Below are 10,724 nucleotides of genomic sequence, written 5' to 3'. Positions count from 1 at the left end.
CAGGTGATATCATGGTAACTCCTAAACTTTAGTGATAAGGAAGTCGCTGGTTGGTTGTCTTCGTCGAAAATTTAATAGATCATAGTATAGTTGCACTAACCAAACTACAAAGATAACTAGTACTTTTATAATATCATATTTAGAAAATGTTCGCTTTATTTTTAAAGTAGCGATGATGATATTTTTGTTAAAAAAATCTTTTATCTAGAACCATCATTAAAAGAAAAAATCTTTATATTGTTTTTACATTGTCTTGAAAGAAGTATATATCTATTTGATTTCAATAATATTCTAAAAGTATTGTTTACAAGCTAAAAAGTTTTAGAGGTGAAAACCGGCATATTATGTGAAGGCAATATTTTTTTAAAATAAAGACTAAATATTTCTATCAGATTTGGACTATTTGTGCTCATTGCACGCCCCACCCTTGTTGCCGTCCATTGGTGCCACCTCCGCCATGCACTGCCCATCCTTTCTGCAACGCCACATGCGCAACATCCCGCCATGGCTTCCCATGCTCGTTGCGAGCGCTCATCCCCACCACGCCCATCACTGTGGCCTATTGATTATAGATGACCATTCAGGCCGTGCCATCCCACCCGTCGTGCCGCGTCCTCAGCCCAAGCACGAGCCCACGGGCCTATTTTCATGCCTGGCTGGCCCGGAGCTCATGAAGGGCAAAATACCTTCGTCAGCCCCAAATTTGACAGTGAAGACATTGAATGGGATAAAACATACAGAACAAACACATGTAAATCTCTAAATGATCAAACATATGAAATTTTGAATACATACAGCATTGAGTAACTCAGATCATCACAATATCACATAAGACATTAGGACACATCACACATCATAATTCATATCACATAACACAGAATTAATTTGAGCTATAGCGTTCAAAACACTTGATCTATGTGATCAAGTGTTGGCTGCCTCATTAAAAACCTTCCTAGGTAAAAACTCACACCTCGTGAGAAACCCTAGGAAGGAAAAAAAAGTACAATCTAGCTCGGGAAAACAAGTTTAGTTGTTCAACATTTAGTTTAAGAATGACAGTCTTGAGTCTTCCAATAGCTTGCGGCCGTGCACGGTCCTTGGCACTTTGATCAATTGTCATTGGCAGGGGCAGGCCTAGCAAGCACATTCAAAAAAGACAAGTTAGTATAGCAAATTAGCAGGAACAGGAGCTTGTTGAAAATTGAAAACAACAAAACATAACGTCTACATGTACTTACTCTTTTCCAGTAGCTTGCCCTTCATCCTGATCTAGAGGTTTGTGAATGTTTCCTCCAGATCAAGGTTCTCATTCTCGACATCATGTTATGCCCTTGCATCCCCCAACTCCCAGTCCTTGATGTAGGTCAACATCTCCACTGTTGCCGGCAACAACCGCCATCACCGCTCCTCGATCACCCTGCCAGTAAGAGTAAAGCAAGACTCCAAAGAAACAGTTGAAACTGGAACAGACATCACATCTTTTGCTAATATGGACAAAATGGTATATGTTAGTTTGTGCTCCTACCACTATGTTAGTATGTCGAAGTCATCATCGAAGCAAGTGACAGTGTTGCTATCCATGTAAGAAGACAATTCAGAAACAACAGCTATAGCAGGAGCTGGTGGAGAAGCAAGAATAGGTGAAGAACCAGAACCGCTTGGAGCACCAAAGATCTTACCCCATGCTGTTTTTTTCCTTCCAGTAGATCCTGCTGGTTGTGAGGGCCTATGCTGCCTATCTGTACCAAACTTGTTTTCATACTTGTTATAAAGTTTATATAATTCATTCCTTACCAAAGAGAAGTAAGAAGAGTAGTCAACACCAATAGCTTGAGAAAGAAGCCGAAGAACATTATGAAAACCTCTAATCTTAGCTCTGGGATCCAAAATAAATGCAAAGGAATGCAACAGCGGGATGTTCTGCCAATACTTGAGGAACTTCAGTCTCATAGGAACAAGAACACCAATGAGCAATGGGTCAAAATCTTTAGGATGCAAATGACCAGCAATCTCAAGGATATGATGCAACATCAAAGGACTTGTTGGATAGTAAACACTAGATAAAACAACAGTAGATTCATAAAACAACTCAAGAAACTCAAAAATTTTCTCAGCAGCAACCCAATGGCCATCACTCAGTAGTGGCTCACCATCAACCAAACCATAATGAGCTGTAATAAAGAAAGAAAAGGTGCTCTTATATGGTATGAGATGCTTGAGCATGATATAGGTAGAATTCCATCTCACATCCATATCCAAATTAAATTTACAAGGGCGTACCCCCTTAGCAATGCAAAAGTTATGGAATGATGCAATACGTTGGTTAGAAGAGTTCAAAAAAGAGATTGCAGTCCTAAAAGCCTCAAGATAAACCTTGATCCTCTTTAAACCAGACTTGACAATGAGATTTATAATGTGCCAAGCACACCGACTGTGTAACAAACTACGTAGTGCTCTGCCATTGTCTCTATTAGGAGCATTGTCAAGTGGTTCGGGTTCTGGACCAAGGTAACAAGCAAACTTAGGAATGAGATTTGACATGCACTTGTGTTAAAAGAGGCATTATCAAGTGTGTCAAAAGATCTTGTCCTTCAAACCAAATTCAGAAACAACAGATTCAATGCATTCAGCAATATTAATACCACAATGAGAAACATCAATAATTCTTAGCCCAATGACTCTCTTTTCTAATTTCCAATCAGCAGAAACATAATGAGCTACAACAGAAATATAGTCTTCCTTAGCATTGCCAGACCAAATATCAGAAGTAAGGAAAATAGAAGAAACATATTTCAAACTTTCAATTAGACAATTATGATGCTCCAAGAAGTACTTGGAAAGATGTCTAGTGGTGGTTTGCCTAGAGACTCTAGAAAAACGAGGATTGTGAGCATGCTGCATGTACTCCTCAAATGCCTCAGTCTCACCAATGCCAAGAGGTACATGAAGTTTAGCAATTAAACAGCACAACTCAGTGCGAGCAACATCAGGTTTATAGTCCTAGTTATGGATAGTGCCATCAGGATTTAATTGAAGCCGGGACTTAACTAGATTAGCATAATTAACTTTACCCAAGCAAACCTTCTAATGTTGGAGAAAATGCCCAGTACCATAGGATGAGCAACCAATAAGAACATGACAACAATGAAGGCTCTTAGCAGAAATTCCTACCTTCTTAGCATTAGGACCATCCTCAAAGACCTCCTCGAAGTCGTTCCAGACAACAGACCTCCGCCTCGAGCGGGAGCTGGTGCCAGTAGAGGCACTTGGCTTCGAAGATGGTGTCGAGCCTAGCATCGGCGTCGTAGTAGCAGACACGCTGACGCCAGCACTAGCACCGGCATCAACGATGATCAGAGCAACAAAGCTACCAACACTGTCACAGACGGCAGACAGGTCGTCCTCGTCATCGCCGGGTAGCCCACAGGCCTTGAGGTCGTCGTTGACGGTGTAGTTCTCGTCCAACAATACGACCTCATACTGCAGCCCTCCCTCAACTGGCCCTGCATCACCTCGCGCCTCGTTGACTCCATCCCTCCATGGCACGCATCCCCGCGACGCACTAGATAGAAGCAGCACAGGCGCGAAACCTGCGAGAAGAAGAAGAAGAAGGGAGGAGATCTGATCGAGATGAATTATGACACTAAAACATAGATCTAGACCTAGCGTTTGGGTTTACTTTACCTGTGCAGCCGGAGCATGGAGCCGGAGAGGAAGACTGCTACAACAGTAGACCGGAGGCCAAGAGGACGACGGCCAACGACGGCAAGAAGCCGAGCCGCAGCATGGATGTCGAAGGAGGAGAGAACAAACGAGGAAGAGAGGGGAAATACGGAGTTGCGGAGAGCAAGAGATGTAACACTCAGTTTAAAAAAATAACAAAAAGAAATTCCATCACAAGTTTATAAAAAAAGAGACACTATCGGTGTTTTACCGCCTGCCCACCGAGGGGTATACCCGAGGTGGTGAGTTTTAGGTAGGGTGTCTGTCAGACCCGGGACTACGGGACTGTGTACATAACGTAGTTTAAATAGGATTAGGAGATAGGGCTTGTCCTATCTATTATCTATGTTGTTTTCTACTCGTATGAGAGTAGGACTAGTCGGTACAGAAGGAAACTACTCGAGTTGTACTTGAGTACGATTCCTTGGCTAGTATTGGACTAGGATTCGTGTAACCCTATCCTCCTGGGGGCAGGGACCCCCTCAAAACATAACATCAATACCCAAGGCAATACAAACCACCATACAGGATGTAGGGTATTACGCACATCGCGGCCTGAACCTGTCTAAACCTTGTGTTCCTTGCACCTTCGAGTTCCTGATCTCGGCGTCTCCCAACCTAAACTTACCACCTCGGGTATACCCCTCGGTGGGCAGCTGGTAAAACACCGACAGCTGGTGCGCCAGGTAGGGGAGCGCATCGAAGATCCACCGGCGAACTCGATGGCATCGTTCAAGTTCACCAGGTCAGTACCCTCTCAGGGCACGACGCTTGTTTTTGGCTCGTGGGTCTGTGTCACAGATGGTGCGGGCAGTTTCCGTCGATTCCTCATCGACATGAAGCTGAAAACTCCCGCGGCGAGTTTTCATAGTGACCTCGATAAGTTCGTCAATAATCTTGACGACTTGTCAATCCATGGATCCGCTACGAGGACCGAGGAGGAGTCTGCTTTCGGCGCGACTCCATCTAGCGCTGCAACAACCTTCCTTGGGTTGGACTCATTCCAATCTAAGGTCTCGCGTAGCCGATCACGACTCGGTCTGCGCAATTTGGCCACTGATCTTCAGGATGCTAACATCTCCGAGTCCCTCTCCACATTGGAGAAGGACCTGGACTCTTTACTCCAACTCGGAAGGTCCGAAGCCACCACACGTCGGGGGGCTATGGGTTGTTTTGGTGCCAACGGTCGGATGATCACCTCCACTTCAGAGGGGCGTTTCGTGCATTGGGAGGGCATGAAACTTTTTGATCTACTCGAGATTGAAGACCGACTTGTGGCACACCTTGAGCCCTTGCCTTTTCAGGAGGGCCGGCCATTAGCCACCGTGGTAGAGGAGTCGATCGAGCTAGTCAACGCGAGCTCTGATGAGCTCATCTCACGCCAGGTGCTGATGGCGGAAGAAGGTGAGGATGATGGCGACTTGCCCATCGTAGAATTTGATGCGGTATCTGAAGATGAGGCCACAGCCAACACCAGCAACGAAAATGACGCCGATCGTGAGGCACAAAGGACCAGGAACAGAGCCCGTGCAGCCCGGCGAAGGAGGGTCAATGAGCGCATGCGATCTATGCATCGCGAGCTAGATGCCAAATTCGCTGCCGTAAGCGAGTGGGGCTTCAGGACTCCGGTGGCCAACATCGCTAGGGTAACTGCTATACTCGAGCGCAGTAACGATCCAAACATGCGTCAAGCACTTCGTTACGCACAGAGGGCTTAGATTCAGCTTGATCAACAAAACCCGGCGTGTACCATCAGGGAGGAGCGCGTGGGCGAAAGCCGAAGCTAGGCTCACAGTCGAACAGCAGGCGGCCATCCTCGACCTCAGCGCAGCAACAGCAACAATAACGACAACGCCGTGGGAGTCAGGCCCGTAGCAGGAGGCAGCAGCCACCTCCAGGGGGTAACCCACGACAGGCCAATCATCGGCCTCCTCCAGAAGACTTGCGCTAGTGAATCAATGAAGGACGCGATGCACGGTCTGTAATCGATTCCAGGCGCAGAGAGCGCGAAGTAGCCAAGACAGAGGGTACTGACTGCAGTGACCGTTTTCCAGCTTTTTCTGCACGGTTCAGCAGTTACAAGTACCCTGAGGGCTTCAAGCCGATCAGGATAACCAAGTATGATGGCAAGCAAGCTCCTCAGCAATGGCTACGTTGCTACTCCACCGCCATTGACGTCACAGGGGGCTCCAACATCGCCAAGGTCGTCTACTTCCTGATGGGTTTGGACCCTGCGCCGGTCACGTGGTTGGAGAGCCTCTGCAACAACTCGAGCGACTCCTGGGAGCTGCTCAAGAAGGTCTTCATTGACAACTTCCAGGGGGCGATTAGACGCGCAGGTACTCATCATGATCTTGCTCAATATAAATAGGAACGTAACGAGCTCCTACGGTCCTATACACGCTATTTCATCGATGTCCGTGCTACCATTGTGAATATCTCAAAGGAAGACATCATCGACTGCTTCTACACCGGCATCACCGACCCAGGCATCTACTGAGACTTTGGGTGGAACAGACCGAAAACTGTTGCAGGGCTTCGTGACATGATGCACGACTGGTCCGAGCAGAAAGAAAAGATGCGGGACCGCTTCCCGAGGTGCAATGATAGCAACCTGAGGCATCCTTATGACAACCGTAACGACAAGAGCCAGCAGGACCACTCGGCTCCATCCTAAAAGCGCAAGCTAGACGATCTCGTCACAGCTGTGGATCGCCCCTCGCGAGGCAAGAAGACAACAACGCAGGAGGAGTTCGAAAAGCTCCTGTAGAAGAAATGCCCATGGCATCCATGTGCCAATCATGTGGCAATTGATTGCTACCACCTCCGGAGGACATTTAGCAATCCTGGTGGTGGCAAGAAGAACAAGCCAGTGGACAAAGAACCCGAAGATGATGACCAAGGGGACAAATCGCACAACGCAAAGTTCCAGGATGCCTCAAAGACCGTCAACGTCATCTTCAAGGGAGATGGAGACTTCGGTTCCAGGTGGGAACAGAAATTGCTTCTCCGGGAGATCATGTCCGTCGAGCCGGCGGTACCACGACCACTCCGTTGGTCAGAGGTCCCCATCTCCTTCTCCTGCAATGACCAGTGGACAAGCTTCTCGGAGCCTGGAAAGTTCCCCCTGGTCCTGGATCCAGTGGTGGCAGAGGTCAGGCTCACCAAGGTGCTCATCAACGGCGGGAGTAGTCTCAACCTCATCTTCGCCAGCTCTTTGAGAAAGATGGGTCTGGACTTCACGGACATGCTGGTTCCAAGCAAGTCTCCTTTCTATGGCATTGTTCCAGGTAATGCGGCGCATCCACTTGGCACGGTGGTTCTTCCAGTCTCCTTCGGCACGAGGGAGAACTACCGCACTGAGTTTAATTAAATTTGAAGTTGCCAACTTCGAATCCTCTTATCATGCCATACTGGGCCAACTGGCACTTGCCAAATTCATGGCAGTGCCGCATTATGTTTATTTGCTTCTCAAGATGCCAGGACAAAGTGGAATACTCACTCTCCGAGGCGACCTGAAGAAGTCATATGATTGCAACCAGGAGGCGATCCAGTATGCTTCGACTACGTGTGTGCCAGATGCTTCAGGGGAAGTACTCGCAACCATGCAGCAGCTCTCCCAAGCCGGGCTGGAGATCCCTTCGCGAAAGGCCAGCAAGTCAAGCATCCAGTCGACCGGTGACGTGGCCCTCAAGTCGATCCAGCTCCAGGAGGGTGACTCATCCAAGACCGCCATTATCGGCGCAGGCTTAGATGAGAAATAGGAACTCGCGCTCATCAGTTTTCTTTGGGCTAACCGAGATATATTCGCGTGGAAACCAGTGGATATGCCAGGGGTGCCCAAGGAACTGATCGAGCATAGTTTGAATGTACACCCATAGGCTGTGCCCAAAAAGCAACGCCTTCGAAGATTTGCTCACGACAAGCGTGAGGCAATTAAATGAGAAATAGCTAAACTCCTCGCGGCTGGCTTCATTAAAGAAGTAATCCATCCAGAGTGGGTAGCTAATCCCGTCCTTGTAAGGAAAAAGAATAATGAATGGAGAATGTGCGTTGATTACACCGATCTCAACAAGCATTGCCCGAAGGATCACTTCGGGCTACCGCGCATTGATCAGGTCGTCGACTTGACGGCGGGTTGTGTACTCCTCTGCTTCCTTGATTGTTATTCGGGATATCACCAGATTGCGCTCAAGGAGGAAGATCAAATCAAAATCGTGTTCATCACCCCGTTCGGGACATACGCTTACAAAACTATGTCTTTCGGGTTGAAAAATGCAGGAGCAACCTATCAGCGTGCGATTCAGATGTGTTTTGCTGATCAGCTGCATCAGAACGTTGAGGCCTACATGGATGACGTGGTCATCAAGACCAGGAATCCCGACGACCTGATTGCAGACTTGGAAGAAACGTTCAGCAGCCTACGCAAGTTTCGGTGGAAGCTCAACCCAACTAAATGCGTTTTTTGAGTACCATCAGGAAACTGCTCAGGTTCATCATCAGCAACCGAGGAATTGAAGCCAATCCTGTGAAGATTACAGCCATCACTGCTATGGGGACTCCGGCCACAATCAAAGATGTGCAGAAGCTAACAGGATGCATGGCAGCCCTGAACAGGTTCATCTCCCGACTCGGGGAGATAGGACTACTCTTCTTCAAGCTCCTGAAATGCCAAGACAAGTTCCAATGGATGAAGGAGGCCGAGCAGGCCCTGCAAGATCTGAAACATCAAATTCAGTCTCCTCTGGGAGAAGATCTACTACTATACATTGCAGCGACAACTCATGTTGTCAGCAGTGCCATTGTAGTCGAGCGCAGCGAGGAGGGCCATGCATTTGGAGTGCAGAGGCCCGTGTACTTCGTCAGCGAGGTACTCTCTAAATCTAAGGTACGATACCCGGCAGTTCAAAAACTTTTATGTGCTATACTAATTACATCAAGAAAGTTGCGCCATTACTTCGACGAGTACAAGATCACTGTGACTACAGATTTTCCATTGGCGGATATTCTTCACAATCAAGATGCCACGGGGCGTATATCAAAGTGGGCAGTGGAACTGGGGGCTTTGTCCATCAACTTCAAACCACGCACTGCAATCAAGTCTCAAGCTCTAGTCGATTTTATGGCCGAGTGGCGAGAGAACCAAGTCCCAACTCCATTCGACAAGCCAGAGCACTGGACCATGTACTTCGATGGGTCTCTTAAGCTTGATGGCGGCGGCGCTGGAGTCCTATTTATTTCTCCATGGGGCGAACAGCTGAAGTATGTCTTCCAGATCTTTTGGGAGGTATCCAATAATGAAGCCGAGTATGAAGCCTTGCTTCACGGGCTGCGTTTGGCGATATCACTAGGCATCAAGCGACTACTTGTATATGGCGATTCACTTCTTGTCCTTCAGCAAGTCAACAAAGAGTGGGACTGCAACAAGGAGACGATGGACGCTTATGTAAAAGAAGTGCGCAAGCTGGAAATAAATTTTCTGGCCTGGAGGTTCATCATATGGTACGGGAGCATAATGTTGGCGCAGATGTACTATCCAAGCTAGGATGGACGCAAGAAGCGTAGGGGCAGCTCGTATCATGCGCAGAAGTAAGGGTTTCATCCTAGTCGATAGTAAACTCTATCGGCGTGGTGCACGATCAGGTGTGCTCATGAAGTGCGTCACGAGAGAAGACGGCTGCGACATACTGCGGGAAATACATGAGGGCATTTGCGGCAACCACGCAGCTTCAAGAACGCTGGTGGGGAAAGAAGAGCTAGTTTCTGGTGGCCCACTACAGTGTCCGATGCTGAGGACCTCGTGCGGAGACGCCAAAACTGCCAATTCTTTGGCAAGCAATCTCACGTCCCAGCTCATAGTCTCATCACCATACCGCCATCCTGGCCGTTCGCTTGCTGGAGCCTTGATATGATTGGGCCCTTCACAATGGTGCCAGGCGGTTTCACCCATGTATTGGTGGCTATCGACAAGTTTACCAAATGGATCGAGTACAAGCCGATAGCCAAGCTCACACCAGATCGAGTCGTTGACTTTATCTCCAATATCTTGCATCGCTTCGACTTCCCGAACACCATCATCACGGACCTGAGATCAAATTTCATGGCCAACCAGTTCTGGGAGTTCTGTGAAAATGCATGCATCGAGGTCAAATATGTCTCTGTTGCACACCCAAGGGCCAATGGTCACGTCGAGAGGGCGAACGGCATGATAATCGAGGGCCTCAAGAAAAGACTCTATGATGAAAATAGCAAGAAAGGAGGAAAGTGGATACACGAGTTACCACATGTCATCTGGGGGCTCAGGACTCAGCCGTCCAAAGCCACTGGACAAACACCGTTCTTTCTTATCTACGGCTCTGAAGCTATCTTACCGGCCGACATCATGTGGAAATCCCCAAGGGTTGAAATGTACAATGAAGGCGAAGCGAAGCAAGATAGTTAGAGCTCGACTCTATCGAAGAGGCTCGCTGCACCGCTCTTGTTTAGTCAGCACGATACCTGCAGGGGATCCGGCGATATCACGATCGCAACGTGAGGGAACAGTCATTCAGTATAGGCGATTTGGTCCTACGCCGCATCCAAGACTAGTCCGGCTTACACAAGCTCAACTCGAGGTGGGAAGGACCGTTCGTCGTCAAGCAGGTTACAAGACCGGGGTCGTATCGACTACAATACCCCGAGGGCCAAGACGTCCCAAATTCTTGGAACGTTCAGAACCTGAAGTTCTACCCATGAGAAGACGTGCGGGGATAGCTATTCTCCGGGCACCTAGGCGGCCTTTTTCTTCCGAATCAATTTGGAAGCTATGTGCCACAGAATTCGGAATGTAAATTTTTTCTATTAACATATGGAGGCTGTAGCCATGTTCATATTTTATATGAATCGACTTCTTGCCATGAGTTTTGATGGTCGTTAAATACAAAGGCTACAGCCACATTCATGTTTTATATGAGTCAACCTCTTGTCATGAGCTTTGATGGTCGTTTGCGATGATGATCGTG

The sequence above is a fragment of the Panicum hallii genome, chromosome 9 (assembly GCF_002211085.1).
Source record: "Panicum hallii strain FIL2 chromosome 9, PHallii_v3.1, whole genome shotgun sequence".
NCBI classification, from domain to species: Eukaryota; Viridiplantae; Streptophyta; class Magnoliopsida; order Poales; family Poaceae; genus Panicum; species Panicum hallii.
The sequence above is the reverse complement of the archived record's forward strand: the minus strand, read 5'-3'. Positions refer to the sequence as shown.